General features: G+C 45.3%; 1 long non-coding RNA gene across 3 annotated transcripts; it reads left to right on the forward strand.

Moving 5' to 3' along the window:
* Positions 1-1,136: 1,136 nt before the first annotated feature.
* On the forward strand, positions 1,137-16,839 carry LOC127692902 (uncharacterized). 3 transcript variants are annotated; one of them, XR_007979536.1, is made up of 3 exons: positions 1,137-1,224; positions 14,088-14,202; positions 14,894-16,839. It is a non-coding gene; the product is annotated as an uncharacterized LOC127692902 (long non-coding RNA). The 3 variants fall into 3 exon arrangements; XR_007979535.1 differs by lacking the exon at positions 1,137-1,224 and adding an exon at positions 8,715-8,980; XR_007979537.1 differs by lacking the exon at positions 1,137-1,224 and adding an exon at positions 8,988-9,294.
* The last annotated feature ends 1,719 nt before the right edge of the window (positions 16,840-18,558 follow it).

Consider the following 18,558-nt stretch of genomic DNA (forward strand, 5'->3'; position numbering starts at 1 on the left):
CACTTGGTAGTTTCCCATGATCTGTAATTCCAGTTCCAGGGGATCTAGTTCCCTCGTCTGGTCTCCGTGGGTATCAGACACACACGTTCATGCAGGCAAAACAGCAATATACATAACATAAAACTAGATTAATATTTTGAAGAAGAACTCCTATCTTTATCCCTGTGAGGAAGGGAATAATACACAGCCACCCTGTCCAGAGAAGACTTTTCAGCTTCTGGTGAAACTTGTCAAACCACTTAGAATCTCTTATTAGAACAAGATCCTCTACTGCCATCTGCTGGAAGATCATTGTAATCAACGCAGAACAATCTTCACAGGTGTGCTTTGGTGAAGCACTAAACTAGAGCAACCATTAGTGATATCCCTGAATGAATATGGCCACCAAAGAGGCTAACTTTTCCTGTGGCTCTGAGCCAAAGACCAAACAGCCTGAGGTACTGGCAGGGACTCTGTCTGCGCTGCTCCTAATGACATCCTGGACTATACGCAGTGACCAATCAGAAGAGCTGGGTAAGCTTGATGGTTTTCATCTGTGTTTTCAAGAGTCTGACATCAATTTCAGCAACATAGGGAGTTTGAGGCCAAATGGCAGGAGATTGTCTCTGTGCAGTTCAGCTGCATGGGAAGTGGGCTGGGTTGTCAAGGTGACCACAGGTATCAATGGGCTTTGTGTGCTTGTTGTAAGAGTCTGGGAGGGGCTCCCAGGTGCTCAGCATCCTCAGTGTGATGTTCTTCTACACAACAATCTCAAAGGTGCTGGCAGTGAATATTTAGCACCTGTCACTTTAGGTCCTGCTTCCTCCCAGAGTGAACACGTTTTTAATGTTGGGGAACTCTGGGTCAGGGCAACATTAGTCGCAGGCCCTTTGGTCACCAGAGGCAATGACCTAGAGCTTGGACCTCTCAGCCCCAAGAACTACAAGAAAAAGAGAAAATATAAAGACAAGGAAAGGAATAACACACTTATAGTGGTTTGTTTATGCTTTCCCAGGGAGTGGCACTATTATAGGGTGTGGCCCTGTTGGAGTAGGTGTGGCCCTGTTGGAGTGGGTGTGCCACTGTGGGTGTGGGCCTTAAGATCCTCATTTTAGCTGCCTGGAAGCCAGTATTCTGCTAGCAGTCTTCAGGTGAAGATGTAGAACTCTCAGCTCCTCCTGCACTATGCCTACCTGGATGCTGCCATGCTCCCACCTTGATGATAATGGACTGAACCTCTGACCTGTAAGCCAGCCCCAATTAAATGTTGTCCTTTATGAGACTTGCCTTGGTCATGGTGTCTGTTCACAGCTGTAAAACCCTAACAAGACAACATTAAAAAGTAATATTTACCTGGCTGTCTGGGGCAGGCTGTCAATATGGCGAGCTGATAAATGCTCTCTTCTACTGCAGGATAGTGGGTGGACACTCAGTGCTGTCCAGAGGAAGGGAGACTCCATACTCCTAGGCTCCTCTTCAGTGGATCTAGCCAACCTTAGATAGGAAATATGAAAAATACTGTCTAGTCACACTTAGTTGGATCTGTAAGAGGATTGAGCAAAGATGTTGCTTTCCGAAGTTCCATTCAGCTAAGTATCCTGGACTCGGGCTCTGGGTTGTTGTGGGCTAGTGGCGTTACAGCCAACAGCTGTCCTCAGGGCTATTGCAACTGTTCATCCTTGGCACAGGGCAAGGGATCTCGGGTCAGCCAGTTCCCAAGGCTCCTGTAGTTGTGCCACCTGCCTGGGATCCTACCAGTAGAAAACGGTAGGGGTGGGGTGGGGGGTGGGGCTTCGGGGTGGGGTGGAAGGTGGGGGGTGGGGACAGACTCTTAAAACAAGCACACAAAGCCCATTGATACCTGTGGTCACCTTGACAACCCAGCCCACTTCCCATGCAAGCTGAACTGCACAGAGACAATCTCCTGCCATTTGGCCTCAAACTCCCTATGTTGCTGAAATTGATGTCAGACTCTTGATAATCTTCCTGTGCCAGGCTCTTGCAATCGGGAACTACCGATAAAAGCCATCTTGACTGACTCATTAAGTTAGGTTTATAACAATTATTTAGGGGAGAGGCATTTATTGATTTCTATAATTCTAATTAGACATACGTTGCTTAGTACAGAACTATGTCCTTGTAACCAAATTTTTGTTCTCCACAAAGCCCAGGATTCAGGAAGTAGAGGCAGGAGGGTCTCTGTGAGTTAGAAACTAGCCTGGTCTACATACATAGAGGATTCCAGGCTAGCCACGTCATAACTGAAAGTCTGCTCAAAATGTTCTTAAAACTGACACCCTCACCAAAGGGGCATCCTCAGGCAGCGAGGAGGAGGGTCTCCAAGCCCACACCTACACTGACACTTGTCCTCCAACAAGGCCACACCTTCTTTTTTGTTGTTGTTGTTGTTTGGATTTGGTTTTTTCAAGACATGGTTTCTCTGTATAGCCCTGGCTGTCCTGGAACTCACTCTGTAGACCAGAACTCAGAAATCTACCTGCCTCTGCCTCCCAGAGTGCTGGGATCACAGATGTGCGCCACCACTGCCCGGCTTAAGGCCATGCCTTCTAATAGTGCCACTCCCTGGGCCAACCATATGCAAACCATCACACCATCCTCAACTAAAATTCTCAATATTTGGAGCATTTGTTGATGAGGTCTTCTTGTTTTGGATAAGAGGAAATTTTACAGGCGTGAGGCTGTGGGAGAAGGCATAGTAGAAGGAGCCCTCCCCATTAGCTTACACACACCTAGGGGAGTGAGATGGCCCTCACTGGATGTCATGGTTTGCTTGACCCAGAGAGTGGCACTATTAGAATGAGTGGCCCTGTTGGAGTGGCTGTGTCACTGTCGGTGTGGGCTTTAAGACCCTCATCCTAGCTGCCTGGAAGCCAGTATTCTGCTAGCAGCCTTCAGGTGAAGATGTAGAACTCTCAGCTCCTCCTGTGCCATGCTGCCTCCTTGATGATAATGGACTGAACATCTGACCTGTAAGCCAGCCCCAATTAAATGTTGTCCTTATAAGAGTTGCCTCGGTCACGGTGCCTGTGCACAGCAGTAAACCCTAACTAAGACACCAGATATGAGCCCCCTGGCCTTGGACTCTCAGCCTACACAACTGTAAGATGTGTCTATGTAGCATAGGCTGGCTTTGAACTTTGAATCCTGTCTGCTTCTCCTCTCTTTTTCATTCTTTTCTTTCTGCTTTCCATCGTCTGTTTTTTGTTTTGTTTTGTTTTTGCTTTGGTTTGAGATGTGCTCTTGCTTTGTTGTCTAAGCTGTTTGTTTCTTTGTTTTTGTTTGCTGTTTTGAAATAGGGTCTCTCTCTATAGTCCTGGCTGTCCTGCACCTCACTATGTAGATCCAGAACTCTCAGTGATCCACCTGCCTCTGACTCCCAAGCTCCAGGATTAAAGGCCTGTGCCACAATGCAGGCCCAAGCTGTTCTCCAACTCCCAGGATTGAGTTTTCTCCTGATTTTATTCTCCCAATGAGGTGGGATTATAGGCATGCACCACCACAAATCTTTTGTTCTCCATAAATTACCCAGTCTCCTGTATCTTCTTACAGCAACACACAAATCAGATTAAGACAGTGACTTTGAAAAAATGATCTCGTAGTAAATCTGGTCCTGTCTTTGTTAATCCTATCGACCTTCATTCTAAGAGGCATGGACATGGTAGGAGAAGATCATGGCAAACCTTAATTTTTGTCCAACATTATTCATTGGAACCTTCTAGAAATTTTAGATCATAAGTTTGTATTCCTTTTGTCATTAGTATTTCTTCAGTGCACCTGAGCATATTTGCTTGTTTACATAAAAATCTGTGTTTATGAAATATATAAGTAGAATCCTGGACCAGGAACTCTCAGAACCTTTAGTGACCAGATCTGGGTCCTCCCCTATCTGTCCTGGCCAGTGAAGACCTTGTGAATTTGATATTTATTTTTTAGTCTCCTGGTCTTCTGTTTTACTGCTTTGCCTTAAGTCTGTACTTTTTAAATGTCATTGTTTTTGAGATATTGCAATCAGAGAGGACACAGACATGCTAAAAGCCAAATATAAAGTCTTTCTTTACAGGCCAGCAGCTGCACAGGAAACTCCCCCAAATCTTGTAGGCCTCAGCGCAGGGAGAGTCCTGGAAAAGGCCGGGATGGGATTCAATAATGCCTCAGACTCAGTAGTGGATGCAGGCTGTCAGTTCAAGTGTCTCTCTTTGCCTGAGGATTCTCATTCTCTCCTTCTCCCTTCTCCCTCCTTCATTCCTTTGCCCTTTTTTTCTTGAGACCACTTTAACTCTCTGTCCTTAATATCTTCAAATTAATGCAGCACACAGAAGGTACCTGTATCTCCGCATGGCTCCAAATCCAAGGCCAAGTCTTAATAAGCAATTTCTACAAAGGACCATGTAGGCTTTTATGGCCTCTGTGGTTCTGTTGTCTGGATCCTTTCCCACAGCCCGGAAGGCCTGCTCCTCACCCTCCACAGCCGCATGGCCACCCCGATCCCTCATTCCTGAGAACCGCATCGGTTTCAGTTATTAGCGCATAATTAGCTCTGAGAAATGGGGGAAGTATATTTCCCAGAAAGAGAGACTGAAAGTAAAATAGAAGAGACAGCAGATCAGCATCAGGGCAACAGCAGTCAGCACACGTGGGGATCAACGGCTTGGCAATGTTCCAGGGGCAGAAGTTGATAATCAAAACTAACTTCAATTGTACTTGTGTCTGGAAGCTAGAAGTCCAAGTGAGAGCAACCAGCAGACTCTGCTGAGGCTTCTTCCTGGCTCATTGTACCCTTGCGTATGACAACCGTGAAGAATACTGGCTACTTACCCCTAACTGTCGGCGTTAGGTGTTGAGGGTTTCCTTTTTTTATGAGGCATTTATGGTGACAGAACAGAGTTTGAGACTTCAAAGCTCTTTTGAAAGCCCTGCGAAATAATCTTAAGTTTTCGATGAGGCAGCAATGGTTAGATGAAAATAATTTTAGGAAAATCTTCTCACTTCTGTCTACACTTTCAAGTATTAAATATTAAAAAAAACATGATTTGCTTTGTTAGCAGAACTCTTACATTCCCAGGAAATTTTTCTAAGACGGTGACAAATGACACATTGTATGTCACCTGTGACATTTTTCTAGGGTTTCAGGTAGGGTCCCTGAAGCTTGAAGGTCCTGTTCATCAGGTGTTCCTGGAGGAAGCTGGCAGTGGCGAGCCCCAGGCCCAGGAGACTGCCAGCCAGTGTGAGCACTGACGACGCGATCAGATTCTTCCAGCCGCTTCTGGTGGTTATGCACAGTCCACACTGGTCACACAACTCAGCGTTCACAGATGGGCTGGCAATGCTGTGCTCTCTGATGGTTCCCACATGGTCCCTAAACTTATCAGAGAAGTGAAACCTTTGTGTGTGTGTGTGTGTACATGAGTGTGTGATACCTGTGATTATAGTATTAAAAAAAAAAGACTGGCAGGAAAGGAGGTTTGTAGAGAATGTCTGTCTGCCAGTGTTTTAGCATGCAGGCGAGGGGTCTGGCCAAGCCACGCGTGTGTTCCTACCAGAAGCTGTGGTCTGTGTGGGGAACATGACTGAAAGACAGGTCAGCAGAGGTGGGGTGGGAGAGCTGCTTTCCACACAAGTCTTAGGGTTAGCGGCTGGTAGCGACGAGTGGTAGCTTCTTTTTAGTAATTAAGTCAGGGTTGCAAAGTAAACATTCCAGTGATGCTATTTATAGAATTTAAGATGCAGTGACTGATAAGAAAAAGTAAATTCCAAAGTGTCTTAGTCAGGGTTCTCCAGAGTCACAGAACTCCTGGAATGTCTCTTTCTCTCTATTGAGGGAATTTATTGTGATGACTTACAGGCTGCAGTCTAACTAACCCAACACTGGGCAGCTGTGAATGGGAAGTCCAAGGATCTGGTTGTTTCTCAGCCCCACGAGGCTAGTTGCTTCAGCTGCTCTTCTGCAGACCAACAGATATGCTGGCAAGTACGTGAAAGCAGGCAAAGAGTGAATCTTCCTTCTTCCAGTGACCTTATGTAGGCCTTCAGCAGAAAGTGTGGCCCAGATTAAAGGTGTACCACCACACCTGGATCTGGGACTTGCTTTGTCCCATGCTGACCTTAAACTCAGAGATCTCCTTGCCTCAGTCTCCTGGGATTAAAGGCGTGTACCACCTTGCCTGGGCCTGAGCTTTTCATGGCCACTATGCCTCAAGATCTCCATGCCAAGACCCAGCCTCAAGTTCTGGATCACAGGTGAGCCCTCCAATTCTGGATTGTAGTTTATTCCAGATAGAGTCAAGTTGACAAGCAAGAATAGCATTACTCTTGTATGTGTCCCTCTCGGTGGATGAGGTGGCTGCTGCTGATGGCACTAATGGTCACATCTGCTTTTCTCCTCCCTCCTACATATGTGAGGCTGTCCCTCATCACCCCTCAGCCACCCAGAGAGCTAGGCATCTTGAATCACCATCTCTGGCCAGTTGAATGTGAGTGGATGTAGCACAGGTTTCTCTGTGGATATATGTTATTCTCCCTTTGGGTGGGTGATTTTGTGGTCCTGATACTGAAGAGCTGGAGTCTCCGAGCCCTTGCTATAGTCCTCAGAGATGTGTGTGATATGGGGCCAGCACATAGTTTCACAGGTAAAGGCTCTTGGTGCCAAGCCTGATGACCTGAGGTCAATACTCGAGAACCACATTGTGGGAGGAGAGAACCAAGCCTCCAAAGACACACACACACACACACACACACGGAGAGACAACAAATAAGTAAATAAATACACTTATTAAATAAGGACATGCACAATGGGATGGAGTCTAAACCTTCACGCTGGGAAGTCAGTTGTATTTGCTGTTTGAAACTATTTTTATAATATCTGCCTTTGATTTCTTTTAGGTGGTCATTATAAAAATGTTAAGAGTTGTAGCAGGAGATAGGCATGCTTATTGCTTTGATTATGGTATTGGCCTTACAGGCATGTGCTTATATGCAAATATATTAAATTGTATCCATTAAATACATGCACTTTTTTGACTGTTGGTTTTACCCCTAAAAGGCTGTTTTAAAAATCTGCCTTTTCCAATGAAGGAAAGCACATCTTGTGCCAACCAGGAAAGGACGTGTTTATAGCGGAATAGTGTCATTTTCATAGTTGGGTGTGGTGGCTCGTTCCTGAGATCTCAGCACTTGAGAGACTAAGTCAGGAACATCAGTTCAAGACTGTTCTTGTCTACAGAGCAAATTTGCAGCCAACCTCGGCTACATGACATTCTTCCTCATAAAGACAAAAACCAAACTTGTCTCCTGAACTCTGCTGCTCCTGAGGGCCCTGCCCTTGTTAATCCAGGCTCCTGTGGTACACGCTGCCCATTCCATGACGCCTGAGTCCAGGGATCACATGATTTATGGCACAGCCAAGGGTAAGCTGAGGTGGGGAGAGAGATGAGAAGGGAGATTTGATTGTATTCATTTTCAGGTAGAGAAGTTTAACAAAATGACTCATCTTGTCACTAGGATACACCTTCAAAGTCACACCGGGGCCCTGGAGCTCATGCCTGCCACCTCTCTGCTAAATTCTGCTAGACAGAGTTGGATCCACTTCATAAATCTAAGCAGAATACATCCAAATGCTTTCCTTTCATTTACTACAATTCTACTGAAAACTTAGGGGGAAAAAAAGATTGTGGGTTGCCATTCATTCTTGTGTCATGGAATCAATCAAATTACAAGCTTGAAGGGAATACAATAGAAAAATAACAGACTGTGTTGACACTACTCTAGAAGCCCCATGGTGACTGTGTTTGTTAAACACATATACCCACATATGTTTGGTTAATAGATGAACCGCCCTGTGGCTGGAGAAGTGGTTTGGTAGTTAAGAGCACTTGCTGCTTTTGCAAAGTACCACACTTTGGTTCCCAGCACCTATAACAAAGTTCACCACTATCTGTGACTCCAGTTCTACAGTATCCTGTGTCCTCACTTCATAGATCACTAGGCGTACCCACGGGACATGGACATATATGCAGGTAAACACTCATACATTAAAAAAATAAAAGGCATTAACTGCAGCTCCTGCTCCATACTATAGCCAATAGAATCTAAAAATACTTCAAGAAGCATTAGGCTTTAAATGTTTGTGCTGTTAGCAAGAATGAAAAATGTGATCGGGGCCGGGGTCGAGGCTCAGTTGATAGAGTGCTCTCTTGGCAGGCACATAACCCTGGGCGCTGTTCCCAGCACCCATAAATCACGTGTGCAACCCCGACTCTCAGAAGCCAGAGGCAAGGCGATCAGGAGTTCAAGGTCATCCCGAGCTACAAAGCAAGTTTAAGGTTATGAGACTTGATTTGAGATTCTACCTAAAAAACAAAACCCCAAACCAAACTCCTGACCTTTGTAGGAACTTTAGACCATGCCTATCCTCTGCCACCGTTCTTTGATTTTGATGCATGAGTTGAATGAAGCTGCTTTATTTTTAAAAGCAACGGTGTGTCAGCATGCTCCCTGGCAACAGGATCAACTTCTGTGTTCCCATGGCAACGGGATCTGCTTCCGCATTCCTGCTCCTGAGGCTGTGGCATCTCTCCAGCACACCTGGATCATTGCAAAGCGATGGAGGATATCAGGGACAGACAGCATCCTTTCTCAGTAAGCTGTCAAAGGACTGCCAGGTGCTGAGTCACAGGGGCTAAGAAGTGTCCCGCCACCCCCACCCCCCTTGCCAGTTTCCTCCACACTCAGGGATCCTCTCTCTACCAACTCATTCCATCCCTACCTGGCCTCCACCTGTTTCAGATCAGAGGTTTCGTTTTACTTTAGAAGAGAAGGGTGAATTATGATTCACCCTTTGAAAGGAAAGCAAAACAGAAAGGGAAATAAAATGTATACGGAGTAAGCAATTAAGCATTCACGTGACACCTTCTGTTTCTCAGGCATTAGCGTGCGTGGGACTCTGCTGGGGATCCTGTGAGCAAGACAGTGTCAGAATGATCAGGTAGGGCCTGGCATTCAACATTTCTAGCAGGTTTCCTGGTGACACTGCCTTTGCTGGTCCCAGGGTACACCTGCAGTAGCTTTTTAGTACTGAGCTTGGTACATAGTTAGAAAACGAAACGATAACAGTGATGTGGCCTCAGAGTCTGCCCTGAACTCACCCAGATACCAAACTCTCAGCATAAAGGAAATGTATTACTTGGGAGGGGCATGGAGTAGGGGTGTGTGCCTCTAGGTCAGGCAAAGACAGCAGCAGGTGTCTCTAAACAAGTGGCTTTTAAGGAGAAAAGGAGAAGTCTATGCTAGCATGAGTTGGTAAGTCCTGACTGAACACGTTAACTAGTGTAGCCAAATAAAGAATTTTGATTGCTAGACCTTGGTGATTGACCCCAAGAATGAATTAGGCATAAGCAGCCTATTAAGGGAGTAGCTCTTGGTAGCTGGCATTAGGAATGTGGAAATATCTAAGAGAATCTAACTGTTTAACAAGGGAAGATGTGGAGAGGACAAGGCCTGCCAGCACTGTGTTTGCTGTGCTTGGGCTTGTTAGAACTTTTCTAATGACGGCTGCAAAGCTTGTTCTTATTATATTGCTTCTTCTCCATAGACACTGTGTCAGTTTTGCATAATTAGCCCATCATCCCAGGCTTGTGTTTATAGTTTCATTTTGTTGGCTTCTTAAATTACACATATTTTATCTATGCATATGAATGGTTTTGCCTGCATTGTGTATGTGTACCGGGTGTCTGCTTGATGATCTAAGAAGTCAAAAAAGGGTGTCATATCCCCGGACCTGGGGCTATGGATGGTTGTGAGCCACGTGGGTGGTGGGAACTAAATTCAGATCGTCTGCAAGAACAATAAATAGTTCTAACTGCTGAGCCATCTCCCCAGCCTCTGTATTTTAGAGAGAAGCAAGACATCATAAACTGAGTTTACCTATTTTTGCATGTGTGTGCATGTGTATGCTCATGTGCCTGTGCATGTGTATGAATGTGTGCATGTGTGTTTGCATGTATGTGTGTGAGCAACATTGCAATGACATTCCTGCAGAGACCAGATGACAACAACTTGCAGGAGTCAGTTTTCTCTTTCCACCATCTGAGTCCTGGAAGTTGGACTTAGGTCATTAGACTTGGTAGCCAGTGACTTTACCCACCGATCCTTCTCACAGGGTTTTCTTCAAATATTTCTTTTAAGGTGAGTCTGCCAGAAATACATTCAAGCTTTAATCTCCTCCCTGTTTTTAAAGGCTACTTTTGATAAAGGTAAAATTGGACAATGTTTGTGCTGGATTGTTTTATGTCAACTTACCACAAGCTAAAGTCAGTCAATTAAGATAATACCAGTGTGGCCAGGCAGTGGTGGCGCATGCCTTTAATCCCAGCACTTGGGAGGCAGAGGCAGGCGGATTTCTGAGTTCGAGGCTAGCCTGGTCTATGGAGTGAGTTCCAGGACAGCCAGGACTACACAGAGAAACCCTGTCTCAAAAAATCAAAAAAAAAAAAAAACCAAATAATGGTGGGGTTGCAAATTGGTACAACCACTCTGGAAATCAGTCTGGCGGTTCCTCCGAAAACTGGGCACCTCACTTCCAGAAGATCCTGTTATACCACTCCTGGGCATATACCCAGAGGATTCCCCACCATGTAATAAGGATACATGCTCTACTATGTTCATAGCAGCCCTATTTATAATTGCCAGATGCTGGAAAGAACCCAGGTGTCCCTCAACAGAAAAGTGGATGCAAAAAATGTGGTATATATACACAATGGAGTACTATTCGGCCATTAGAAACAATGAATTCATGAAATTCTTAGACAAATGGATGGAGCTAGAGAACATCATACTAAGTGAGGTAACCCAGACTCAAAAGGTGAATCATGGTATGCACTCACTAATAAGTGGATATTAACCTAGAAAACTGGAATACCCAAAATGTAACCCACACATCAAATGAGGTACAAGAAGAAAGGAGGAGTGGCCCCTTGTTCTGGAAAGACTCAGTGAAGCAGTATTCGGCAAAACCAGAACGGGGAAGTGGGAAGAGGTGGGTGGGAGGACAGGGGAAGAGAAAGGGGCTTATGGGACTTTCGGGGAGTGGGGGGCTAGAAAACGGGAAATCATTTGAAATGTAAATAAAAAATTATATCGAATTAAAAAAAACCTAATAATAATAATAATAATACCAGTGTTCGATGGGGTTGTCGATCAGCAAGCCTGTGGAGCATTTTCTTAATGTTTAATAGGAGAGGATTCAGCCCATTGTTGGTGATGTCATCATCCCTGGGTTCTATAAGAAAGCAGGCTGAGGAACAAGATTGTAAGCAGTGTCCCTCCATGGCCTCTGTGTCAGCTTCAGCCTCCAGGATCCTGCTCTGCTTGAGTTTCTGACCTGACTTTCCATTGGTGATAGACTATGATGTGGAAGTATTAACCAAATACACCCTTTCCTCCCCAAGTTGGTTTTGGTCGTGGTGTTTCATCGCAGCAACAGTACCCCTTACTGGGTCAATGTTGCTTGCTTCTTAATGTTTCTTTTGGTAAGAAGACAGCTGTCAAGTGTATTGAGAACCACTTAGGTGTGATCCATGGCGTCTTTCTGTTTTCAGAGCTTTCTCTTCCTTCATGATGCTGTGTGACACGGTGTAAATCTTCTTGACATCATTCTAGAAGAAATCTATTGGCTTTTGGGGGGGTGGAGGTTAATATTTGCTTATCAAATTTGTAAAGATTTTAGTGGGTATTTCTCCAAAGACCCTTTCTCCATCTCTCTGCCCTCTCTCCACCTGAAACTCCCACTGTGTACAGCTAGAGGGTTTAATGGTGTCTCGTCAAACTTTGAATCTCTTCCTAGTTGATCTTGCTCTGTGAATTTTCCTGTGTGTTTCCTCAGACGATGTAATATCAACTGGCCGACCCTCTCATTGGCTGGCTCAATCCCTGGTTGTATTTATGGACCTGAATTTTCATTTCAGTGCTACCTCTTTAACTTGCAGCATCAAAGCACAGTTTCTACATCTTTATATTCTTCTGCTTTTGACGTAGCATGTTCTTACATTTTCCCTTAGTTTTAAAGAAGTAGCTTTTAAGTTAGTTTTTGACCATATTTATGACAGCCCATTTAGATCTTTGTCTAGTAAACACAATATCTGTGTTATCTTTGGGCCCATCTCAGCTACCTCTTAGCCTGTATCCTTTCTGAATCTGTTGTGTGTCTTGTAACTTTTTGTAAACAAATTGGATATTTAAAATAATAGGACAACTCTGGAAACAATACATCCCACTTCCCCAGGGCCCATGTTTCATTTATTTATTTGTTTGTTTGTTTATGTTTTTTGAGACAGGGTTTCTCTGTGTAGCCCTGGCTGTCCTGGAATTCTCTTACCTGCTTCTGCCTCCTGAGTGGTGGGATTAAAGGCATGTGCCTGCCGTCCACCACCACCACCTGGAAATCACTGCTAGCCATTGTTTCTGTGAGTCTTGAGGGTTAATTCCGTAATCTATATTTTTATTCTGTCAGCTCTACTTTTATCACTTGTAGTCATCAATACATCACTGTGGTTGTCCACGGTCTTTATTGACTACTTTTCTTGTTACTTTGACCAAAGCTACCTGACAAGAAGCAGCTTTAGGGAGGCAGGCCTTATTTTGGCTTACGATTTGAGAGGCATACAGTCCATCACAGTGGAGACAGCACGGCAGATGGCAGAAGTGGCTCGTGACTGTGGCAGCAGGAACTGTCAGTGCTGCTGGATCACGTCTGACCAGCAGACCAGGAAGCAGAGAGGGAACCTATGTCTAAATCTGAGGGCCCATGCTTCAACCTGTAGGATATGTCTGTTAGCATCTGTCTAAGCTCCACCCCACAGTTACCTGGCAGCAGCCAGATATGCTCCTCCCCACAGTTACCTGTCCACAGCCAGGTAGGCCTGGCCCACTATAAAAGGGGATGCTTGCCCCCTCCTCTCTCTCCACATTTCCTAAACCCGCCCCCCCCCCCACATGCTCTTGGCCGGCCTCTACCTACCCCCCACCCCCCCTCTCTTTCTGCCTTTCTCTGCCTCTACTACCCTCTTAACTCCCCTCCCCATGTCCTGAATAAACTTTATTCTATACTATACTGTCTTGTGACTGGTCCCTCAGGGGGAAGGGATGCCTTGGCCTGGGCCCGCTGAGGCACCCCTTTCCCCCACATCTCACCACAACCCCATAGAACATATATCTCTTTATCTTTTCATAAACATATCAATGTCCTCGTGACCCACTTCCTCCAAAAAGGCCTACCTTCAGTAGAGTGCCCAACTTTCTAAAACAGCACTATAGTCAGGAACTATGCTCAAATACAGGATAATTGGCAGGAGCTCACAGTCAGCCTGGGATACAAAAAGGCTTTCAAATTAGCCATGCCTGCTATGGAGATAGGAAAACTGAGTAATATATTTGCTCATCTCCCCCTTAAAATTATTATTATTGTTATTTGAGGCAGGGTCTCACCATGTCACTCTGGCTGGCCTGGAACTCACTATATAAAGCAGACCCTAACTCAAGGACATCTGCCTGCCTCTGCCACACAGGTGTAGAGAGAAGATCTTGTGTATTGTATGGATACATCACATGTCAATTTAAAAGCCTAGGGCCCTATGGTTTAGGCAGGAAATAGAGGTGGGACATCTGGGAGGCAGAAAGGATTCTGGGATAGAGTCAGGCGAGAATTCACTAGGAAGATGTAACAAGATGGACATATGGTACCTGCTGAGCAGAGGTAACCAGCCACATGGCAGAATGCAGGTTAAAATACGTAAGTTATGATTCTGGTCAGAGGAGAACCTAGCTAAATGGCCAAGGTATTTGTAAGTCTGACTTTTTTTTTTTTTTTTTTTTTTTGGTAAGTCTGATATTTTGAGTCTGACTCTTAATTCTGGGAGCATGGGGCTGGGAAGAAGAACCAGGACTTAACTTCAACACCCAAGTGCTAGGACTAAAGATGTTTGGCACCTTCCCAAACATCTGCCCAATGATGGCATTAAGACCAGGCCATCCCCTGAACTAAGTTACTCCCTATTGTGTGGAAGAGTGATTGCTCAGACCGTGCCTTGTTTTGACAGGCAGCTTTTGACTCTGTTTTGAGGATGGAGGAAGACTGTGGACCTGGGCGAACATGTGAACATCTGTCGGCACAACCTACGTGGCACAGACTGATAAAACAGATTATTTCTGGAAGTAGGAAAGAGGTCACTCTATACATTTATCAGGGTGGACTGGGACTGCAGGTACACATGTGGGTGGGTACTAAAATTATCTCAGGAAAGGCAGGCTTCAGGACTTACAGGACATAACAACACTGAGGAGTGAGTATAGACTCCCTCATATGGAGGTAGACACATAGCACCCCCCCCCATTATCTGACCCCCTTACCTGCAGCAGGGACTAACAGGCAGGCAACTCCCGGCTCTGCCAGGGCATCAGCAGAGGTTGGTTTCTGCTTTGACATACCCTATTCCGACTGTGTCTACCTGTCCTTCAACTTGCCTATCTGGACTTGCTCACCATCTATCTGCCAGCCAGCTCCTCGAGGCTTCGTCTGTCCTTTTGCCTCTGCAGATGGACGCTAACCTGTCTCAAACCTCTGACCCACATCAGCCCAACTGGCAAATGTACAGCTTCTTCAGAAACCTTCCGGGTTTGTCATCTGAAGCAGAACTTCTGATTTCTTTGGGAAGTCAGTTATGTCAAATGATGGTTTGCTGGGGGCACACAGGGGACAGGATGTTTTGCTAAAGCAGACGCAGGACTCATGATGAAGTAGTATGAATATGGCCGCACAGCGTGCAGGAGCTGGAGCATTGGTTTGGTTTGCCCTGCCTCGCTATTCTTCACTAACAACACACCTGTGTTGCTTCACCTTCCATAGCATCGTTGAGCTCCACTCGTGGCAATGCTGTCACTGAGAGAAACCAAAGAGTTGCTCTTGGCATTCCTGCAGCTTCTTGCCAATTCAGAGGCCTTGGCCAATTGGGGAGTTTTGCAGTTTCTTCAGAATTGAGCCACAGCTGCTGCTTCGTGCCTAGTGTCTGCCTGCCGAGAGGACTGCACCGTAGCTGCTGAGTCATATTTGGTGTTTGCTACAGAACTGAACTGTTGATAAAGAAGACCAAGCTTGACCCAAAGAACTATTGCTGACCAGGTCCAACTTCCCCCATATCCTATTGACTTTTTTCTCCTACTACCTCTGCTGGGTGGTGGGCAAGAAAGGCTGAATGTTTATTAAAAGTAGGTTGCAAAAAATGTATGCCTGCAGTAATTTTAATGACTGCTGTGATGACTGCTTTAGTTGTCAACTTAAGTACATCTGGAATTAACTAAAACCCCCAAAACAGTTGAGTACCCTGTGAGGGACTTGTGCTTAGTTGAATTATTTGTGGTGAGATGACACACCCTTAAGCAGATCTTGTGAAGTAGGAAGGCACACCAGTCTGGGCCACACCTTCTGCTGGCAGCCAATATAAAGGACATGGAAGGAAGAAGTCTCTCTGCTTGCTTTTGCCCTCACTAGCAAGCCTACTCCTTCGCTGGCATTAGAGCCTCTACTGGCTGGTTTTGTGTCAACTTGACACAGGCTGGAGCTATCACAGAGAAAGAAGCCTCAGTTGAGGAAATGCCTCCACACGATCCAGTTGTAATGCACTTTTTAAATTAGTGATCAAGGGGGGAAGGCCCAGCCCACTGTGGGTGGTGCCATCCCTGGGCTGGTGGTCCTGGGTTCTATGAGAAAGCAAGCTGAGAAAGGCAGGGGAAGCAAGTCAGTAAGCAGCATTTCTCCATGGCCTCTGCATCAGCTCCTGCCTCCAGGTTCCTGTCCTGACATCCATTGGTGATGAACAGCAATAAAAATTCAGTGTAAGCTGAATAAACCCTTTCCTCACCAATTGGCTTCTTAGTCATGATGTTTTATGCAGGACTATAAACCCTGATTAAGACAAATTGGTACTAGTAAAGTGGGGTATTTCTGTGACAACCTGACCATGTTTTGGGGAGGGATGTGGAAGGACTTTGGAACTTTGGGATAGAAGAGCCATTGGATGTTAAGATGTAACGTCTGTGGGATGTTCTGTAGGAGCTTGGAAGATAGTGTTGAGAACAGTGCAAATTATGGAGGTCTGGCTTGTGAAATTTCAGAGGGAAGATTAAAGACTCTTATCAGGACAATTGCTAGTGTGATTGTGAAGATTCTGTGGTTTTGGTTAGATGGGGCTGAAGAATCAGTTGCGATTAACAAGATACTAGAACTACTAAAGCAAAGCCTTTGCATTACTGGGACAATTGATGCTGGATAGCTGGGGCTAAATTAGCAGTGATTAAAAAGAGACTGGCATCACTAAGGTGAAATCTTCCGGGAAGTGTTTCCTGAGAGCACAGAGAAGCTGTGTTCCAGAGGCAGCCAGTTGTACCTCCTGTTGATAGCCAGACTTGGTAATGTATGAGAGTCACCGAGGTGGTACTGGTTTTGAAACATGAAGGGGTAGCAGCTGATACTTGGCACTGTGAGAGGCCAGGAGAGGCCATTGGTGAAAGTGTAGCCTTTTGAAGGCCCAGGACTGAAGGGTTCATGCAGATAAGTTGAGGATTAGCACCACGAAAAGAGCAAGAGCGTATGAGAGGCTATTTGTGAAAGTGCAGTCCAGGTGCAGCAGAAGACAGCAGTGTTTTGGAGATACCAGTATCATGATATGACCACCAAGAACAGCATAAGCAGTGGAGTACAGGCTGCTGGAGCCTAGAAGACAAGGTGTGTGCTACAGTGGGCAGAGCTGAGGAGTGACCCAAGCTTTTGGAGGAGTCCGGAAGATCGTGAGTGGACCCAGGTATTGAATGATTAGAGATTGATTTTACTCTTGATTGTGACTATGCCCTGATATTTTTCCCTTTTGAAAGAAGAAAGTATTTTCGTGGAGTCAACAGTTAAGAGACTTTAAATTGTAAAAAGACTTTGAATTTTAAAAGATATTGGATATTTTAAAGGGATTGAAATTTTAATATGTAAACACTGTGGGACTTTTAAAGTTATTTAGACCTTGGGGATGAATAAGTAAGGGTTGAAGCTTAATAGTGATGCGTTTGTGTGTCAAGTTGACAAGAGGTCAATTGTACTGGCTAGTTTTGTGTGTCAACTTGACACAGGCTGGAGTTATCACAGAGAAAGGAGCCTGCTTATTTGGGATTCTGAAAAATACTGAAGACCAGCTGAGACATCTAGCCTTGATGGATTCTAGTCTTGATGAATGGAACTACTGGATTCTTGGACCTTCTGTTCATAGGCAGCCATTGTTGAGTTAGCTGGACCACAGCCTGTAAGTCATTCTTTTTGTTGTTGTTGGTTTTTTTGAGACAGGGTTTCTCTGTATAGCCCTGGCTGTCCTGGAGCTCACTCTGTAGACCAGGCTGGCCTCAAACTCAGAAATCTGCCTGCCTCTGCCTCCCAGAGTGCTGGGATTACAGGCGTGTACCACTACTGCCTGGCTGCCTGTAAATCATTCTAATAAAACCGTGTGTGTGTGTGTGTGTGTGTGTGTGTGTGTGTGTGTATGTGTGTGTGTATTCTTTGTATTCTTTTTATAAGTTGTTAGTCTAGAGAATCTTGATTAATAACCTGTGTTGTTCATCATTCTGTCAACACAATTGCAATCATCAAGAAGGAGCCAAACTGAGAAAATATCTCCATCCGATTAGGCTATAGACACATCTGTAGGATATTTTTCTCTTAACTAATGAGTGATGTGGGTGAGTCCCGCCCTTTGGGGCCTGCACCACCCCTGGGCAGGTAGTCTTTGGTTGTACAAGAGAGTGAATTGAGCAAGACAATAAGCAGGGTCTCTCCCTGCCCTCTGCTTCTGCTTCTTCCTCCAGGTTCTTGCCTAGAGTTCCTGCTCTGCTGTCCCTCAGTGAAGAATCATGATCGGGCCATGTAAGCCAAATAAAACCTTTCCTCCTAAAGTTCCTTTGGATCGTGGTGTCTATCACAGCAACAGAAAGCAAACAGGAACTCGCCCACCCGCCCCCACCCGGCCTTTTCACTCCTGCCCATTGCCCAGGTTTGATTTCTCATGCCTTTTAACCCTTTGTAGCCCTTCCACACCTATGTATGTACATCAGATACATCGATTGCTGTCGAATACGTGATCAGAGACTTAATACCAGTCATTAAGACTAGAGTATATGAACAGGTGTGTGCCTCTGCCAGGGCCAGGAAGGAAAACAGGACCATATGGGAGACTGCTGTCCATGAAAACACTACACCTGGTGAATTTGTTTTTCAATGCATTCTGACATTGTAGAAAGACATAAACACAACCGTCCCTTTCTGACGAAGCACACACATGACGGCTACGTAGCCATACCCTCTTGTAATAAAAATAAGAGCAGTGACAAGCAAGCAGAACAAGAGAAAGTCTGCGTGAGTGTCGGGGCCATGTCACATCCAAACCATCAGCTTGTTTGGCTTCCTGGCTTCCTGGTGACTGGAGATTTCCTCAAGTCCTTCCTGTGTTTAGAGTTGGGGCTGTGGGATATCTCATTTCT

This window comes from Apodemus sylvaticus, chromosome 9 (assembly GCF_947179515.1).
Source record: "Apodemus sylvaticus chromosome 9, mApoSyl1.1, whole genome shotgun sequence".
Lineage (NCBI taxonomy): Eukaryota > Metazoa > Chordata > Mammalia > Rodentia > Muridae > Apodemus > Apodemus sylvaticus.